The sequence below is a fragment of the Elephantulus edwardii genome, unplaced genomic scaffold, assembly GCF_000299155.1.
Source record: "Elephantulus edwardii isolate Elephantulus edwardi_28Jun2011 unplaced genomic scaffold, EleEdw1.0 scaffold00344, whole genome shotgun sequence".
In the NCBI taxonomy this organism is placed as follows: domain Eukaryota; kingdom Metazoa; phylum Chordata; class Mammalia; order Macroscelidea; family Macroscelididae; genus Elephantulus; species Elephantulus edwardii.
Window position 1 is genome coordinate 1 of NW_006400094.1, and position 6,302 is coordinate 6,302.

Consider the following 6,302-nt stretch of genomic DNA (forward strand, 5'->3'; position numbering starts at 1 on the left):
ATTGGGAGCATCTCATGTTCCTTTTTGTTATTTAACCAGATTTGTTTTATGAATAGCATCTCAATTTTACCTTAGCCTCCATGACCTCCTCTGTATTAATCAGCAGAAAACTTCTGTGCTCTGCTCAAATACTCATTTCTTTCCACAGGATGGGATCTACATACTACTCAGGAAAAGTCTCTGAACTAGATTTCTTTGATTCTTCTACACAGAACATTTACTGGCATTAGATTTACGAGTTACTAGCTGACAAAGAGGTTGTATTTGTGGAATGTGTTACGTTTTGGGCAGTTGGATTCCTCCGTTTACTCTAAAGGTGGACAGATGAAGCCATCTCCTCACATTAAGGTTGAAAGCCTCAGAAACCCTACAGAAGTTCCTTCTGAATTGGAACCAGCTTAATGGTGGCGTGTCTGGTTTGTTCTGGGGTAAAAGGATCCCCGGGAGTATGCTGGTAAAAAGGGTTTGACTGATATATTTTGCCCTTGAACTTTCCTGAATGCGACACACAGAGGCGGCTTGGGATTTCTTAAGCCAAAAGGAAACAAGAGAATTCTTACTGTGGTTTTTCAGAGAACAGTATATCCCTGTGCTCTCTGATCCAGGAACTTCCTCCCTTGAACCTTCTTGACTGCAAAACGTGGAAAAGGCTTGGGATGTCTTACACCGAAGAGGAACAGGAATAGATCCGCCACAATTTTCAATAGAACAATACTCACCCCGCTTCAGGCCCTGCAATCCTCAGGCCAAAAGGGGATCACCAATATACAGGTCTCTGAGAGAACATCCCCCTCCCCTTCCCTGGAACATTGCACAATTATAACAGCCTAACATCTACCAAGAAAAGATTCACATAATGACAAGAAAGCAGCAGGACAGTGTCAAGCATTATGGGAAAAAAATAAAATAGACCTTCTACTTAAAAAGCGGAGCATATTACAGACCAAACGCATATTCCAGACCCAGAAAAAAATATGTTGGTGCAGAGTTATTGGAACAGCTAAAGAAGAAGGTGGAAATGCTAGAAGAAATAATGGAAGCCGTTAGAAAAGCAAACACCCCAGACAGAGAGAGCCAGAAGAAATATACTGCTCAGGAGCAACTTCAACAGTGGAAGAAAACGCAAAAGATGGAAGAGTTGACACTATAGCTAAAGAGGTACAAGAACTTAAAAAAAAGAAAGGTGGCAGCTAACACAGTACTGAAAATAACAGAAATGCATGAAAATGCTTATCCAGGATTTTAAGATGAAAATGGCAGAAGTGTCCGACATGCAGGAGGGTCCAAAATAGTCAAAGAGATGGATCAGAGACTCAGTAAGCTGGAAGACAAGAGCTTCAATGGAAACATACTAGAAGCAAAATCAGAGATGAGACATGAAGAGAACATTAGAATCATGTGAGATGGCATCAAAAGGAACAACATACGAATGACTGGAATTCCAAAACACAAGAGGGACAGGGAAATCACAGGGAAAATTGTGGGAGAGGTACTAGAAGAAAACTTCCCAGGGATTATGAAAATGGGGAAATCCATATTCAAGAAACTCAGCACACACCAAAAAGACGAGATCCAAAAAGAGAAACATTATCAAGACATATCATAGTCAAGTTCGCCAAAATAAAAGATAAAGATAGAGCATGAGAAAAACAAAGAGTCACCAAAAAAGGATAAAGAATTAGATTAAATTCTGGGTTCTCAGCAGCAACCATGTGAGCTAGAAGACATTGAGATGGGATGTGATGAGAGCGACCAGTCGCACCTCACCCCAAGTTTTCTTGATATTTCTTATGGTGAGCTGTATTCTGATGCACACAACAATGAAAGAGGTTTTTTTTTTCCTATGGTAAGTGTGAAACGGGATAACAAGAGAATCAATGAGTGAGGAACAGGAATTGAAGAGAAGGGATGGTAATAGGCATAGATCAGTAATTATACATTTATATAATTATACAATAACATATATACACACTATATAATATATAAACACTATATAATATAGACATAATATATACATTACTATATGATATAATATAGAATAAGTCGTTGTTGTTGTTAACTGCCGTCGAGTCGTAGGCGACTCATAGTGACCCTATGAAGGAGAGTCCTCAACCCTCGGGTGCCTTTCATCCTCTCTCCAGGTTCATAGGTTTTCCGGAAGCAAGTTATTAAGGAAGTGGATGTCTGGATGTCACTCCTCTTTCCAAATTATATATCATATCATATCATATCAAATAATATAATATAGAATAATATACCATATATCATCATATATAATAATATAAGATATGCAATATATATTTTATAATTTATAATATATTCTAGTATATAAAATACATAATATATTATACAGAAAATATATATTAGATAGTATAATAATATAATAGTAATTAACCATTAATTACACAAAATACATTATATATGAATGACTGTACAAAACACAATGTCTATGAAAGGGTGTAAACGAATGAATTAAGGAAAAAAGGAGGTAACAATAAAAATGAAACAAATAAAACAAAAATATCCTCATAAATTAAAAAAAAAAAAGAACGTTTAAAGAAAACCATTTCCAGGTTGGGATCCCAGAGCCGGCAAAGCGGTCCATCAAGTTTGAAGAAGAAATTAGGTTCTTGATCAAAGGGCAATGCAGCCAGAAATGCACAAGTTGGTGAGTGGGAACTTGTAAAGATTTTACCAGTATGTGCGCATCCAAACCCCTGACTGGGAACGAACATTGGGCAATATCATTTCAGAAAAGGGTACAGTATCCTGCAGTCCCTCCAAAAGACAAAGACTCTTCACACCATTATAAAATGGGCAAAACACATAAAAACCGTGTTCATAGAGGAAGATATATATGATTGGTCAACACACACATGAAGGAAGCAAATCTAATCCCTGATGAGATTCACCCCAGAAGCAGTAACAAAGCTTAACAGGACTGCAAGTAATAAATATCAGAGAGGAAATGGCAACATAAGAACTCGCATACTCTGTTACCAGAATTTTAAAATGATACAATTACTCTGGAACAGCAGTTTGTGGTTTTCTCTGAGGCAGGATTAACAAGGCCGATTCCCTCACTGGTCGCCGCCCCCCTCCGCGGGCCCCGCCCCTCCGCGGGCCCATTCCATAGCCACAGTTTAAGATGCGTGAGTGCTGTGCTTTCATGGGCTGCTTCTTCATGAAGCCACATGTGTAAAGGTTTCTATAATGGACAAACATGTGAAACACTTTACAGATTACAGTGGTTAAAATAAAAACAGGGATGAATGGGTTCCAGAAAGCAGAGTGCTCAAATACATGGACACCGGTCTGCAGAAACAGGACTTCGGAAAGCCAATCAAGAGCAATACGCAGGGGCAAAGATGAGAGGAGCTGCCCCAGGAAAGAAGACAGAAAACTGTTGAAGTGATGACAAAAATGAAGAAACTCAAAAAAATGGACATGGTGGCAGTACCAGTGAGACACCTCAGCTTCCACAGTCACCAGGAGATTGAAGTTAAAGAGTCCAGAAGAACGAAAACCATGGCTTGCTGACGATTGAGGCTTAATTACTAGGCAAAAACAGCTTTTATTTTCCTGCCCTGAAGAATGTGGGTTCCATTCTCAAAGACTGTTGTTGTTATTGTTATGTGCCATCGAATCTCCTGAGACAAATAGTGACCCCATGTGCAATAGTCCTAAACCCTGCTCTATCCTGTGCCAATCTCAGTGTCTCTGACACACCTACCCCTATTACCCCAGTGACTGAATCAATCCATCTCATCAAGTGTCTTCCTCTTCTATGCTATCCCTCCACCGTCTCCAAGGACTGGTCCCTCCTTGCAACGTGCCCAAATTATGCCAGAGGAAGCCTCAGAATCCTTACCTCCAAGGAGCAGCCTGGTTTAACCCTTTCCAGCACAGACCTGTTTGTTCTCCTAGCAGTCCATGTTCAACACTCTTCTCCAACACCACAACTCAAAGGCATCAATTCTCCTTCTAGCACCACGAGTCACTGTCCAGCTCTCTGATGCCTAGCAAGTGATTACAAAGACCATGGCCTGCATCAGGCGCAGCCTAGTCTCCACACTTACATCATTGCTTTAGAGAGGTCTCTAACCGCAGACTTTCTCAACGCAATATGAATCTTGACCCCTATACCTTTAGTTATAATTCCATCAGGCAGTGAGCGTTAAATCATTAGTCAATGAAGCAGTGGTAGTGTAGAGGGTATGTCTTAAGCTAATCTCTTCTGAAATATAAAAGAGATTAAACGAGTAAGAGAGGAAAGCAGTGATGAGGAAGATAGATGTCCCACCACATGAAAATCACAGATGAGAGAGAGAACACAGAAGTTTTCCTTAGAGTTGATGCCCTGAATTTGAACTTATACCGTCGTAACCTGTGAGAAAATAAATTTCTGTTCATCAAAGCCACTGACTTGGGTGTTTATGTTATAGCAGCCCTCAGTATTGTTCTGTTTGTTGTGTACTATCAAGTCAGAAGTGACCCATAGCTGACCCTCAAGGGGGTTTTCAGAGGCCGTATATTAAATGAGAAGTTACGGCACCTCCTTCTCCCATGGAGCAGCTGCCAAATATAAACCATGGGCGTTTGGAATGGCAGTGCAGCTTCTTCTTCTTTTTTTTAATTGTGTATTTACAATTATTTATTCATTGTAATTATTTCTTTTGTTCTGTAAACTTTCATTAAAATGACAATACAGTTCATTAAAAGAAAAAAAAAAGGATGACCCTGAGAAAGTTTGCTTTGAAAAAAAAATTTTTGCACATACAAATAAGTTCTTTGAGGAAAAAGAGTTAAGGATATAAGAAGTATAAGGAATATCACACTCGACAAGAATCACTTTGACACAAAACCACAAAGTGCCTTAGATCAAAGTCATCTCCTTAGCAGTCACTGATGATCTTTCTTACAGATGTTTCTTCATGTTATTGAGGTTGACTTTTTTTTTTATTTTATTATTTTTTGTGCATGTACCGTCAAATCAGATCTGGCTGGCACAGGAGGAAATTGTCCCTCCTTTTCCGGCAGAGCATCTGGTGGATTTGAACCGTGTACCTTTGGGACTGCAGTACAGCTTCTTTCCACTAGGCCACCAGAGCTCCCCTGAGGTTGACTTCTTGTAGGCATCATTGGCTTTCATCTGCTGCAGACTTAATTCCACATTCGTGGGGTTGGGTGGCTCCTCAAACACCGGCTCAACTTTTTCACCTTTGACCACATTTCTTACACATTCTTTGCCACTTTTGGTACTCGCTGTTTCCTCATCATACTTTGGGTTGTTGAGCAAATTGTATACTCCAAGCACAGCTGCAAGATCGTACAGTTCTGTGTCAGAAGCACTGGCCAAAGCTGCTTCCAGTTCTGGGTCAAGGGTCACTTTTTCTTTGAGAGTTTCTACTGATTTTTCTACGGGGATAAAGACTCTCCCTCCTCCCCCCCACCTCCCCCCCCCCAGTGAAGGGCACAAAGTCTTCCCTGTCTTTCTGTTCCAAAGCCTCTTTCTCCAGGGACATGAGCAGGTGCTCACTGTCAAACGGGCCGGTGGCTGCTTTCTGTGTCTGATCCTTCTGCCGGAATTCAGCTGGCAGCAGTGCACTCTCAGGATCTAGGTCATCAAGAACATTTTTCAACTGTTTCAGTTCCTCTTCTGAGAGTTTGCCAAGAAGCTCATCTTGGTCAATGTTCTTGTATTTCTCCAGCTCTTTCTGAAAAGGAAGTGCCATGGCTCCTTAGATGCCTTTCTCATGGGTCATGAACATTTAAGGGGTCACCTTCTTGAGACTTCAGAATACCGTCTGTGCGTCCATCCCGGAGTCGGCAGTGCGGGCGCTCAGTCTATCAGCCCCGAGGTAACGGGGCCAGGCGAACAAGGCAGTGCTGAGCCCGTGGCGAGCGCAGGGATCAACAGGCGGCTTGGGCCGGGTGCGGCGCAGCGGCTGCAGCGGAGTAGGCTGTAATTATTTCTTATACACTGTAATATATTTATTGCTAATACCTTTTTTAAGAGGCACAAATAATGACTTTACACACAAATCTCACCTGATGGGCTGCATAAGAATGGATAAGCTCAATACTGGCAGTCAAAACCAAGCAGAGGTGGACTGTGGGCCATGCCAGCAATGACTCACATGCAAGTTCAAATTTAGGCTGCAGAAAATTAAAATAAGCCCTTAGGAAGCAAGATATGATCTTGAATAAATTTCATCTGAATTTTTTTATTATTATTAAATTTTATTAGTTTTAATGAACATTTACAGAGATTTTGGGTTTTCATTCATTCATTGTTGCAC

At 40.8% G+C, this 6,302-nt stretch overlaps 1 pseudogene; it reads right to left on the bottom strand.

Moving 5' to 3' along the window:
* Nucleotides 1–3,084: 3,084 nt before the first annotated feature.
* Nucleotides 3,085–5,735, bottom strand: LOC102873625 (annotated as a pseudogene).
* Nucleotides 5,736–6,302: the final 567 nt, after the last annotated feature.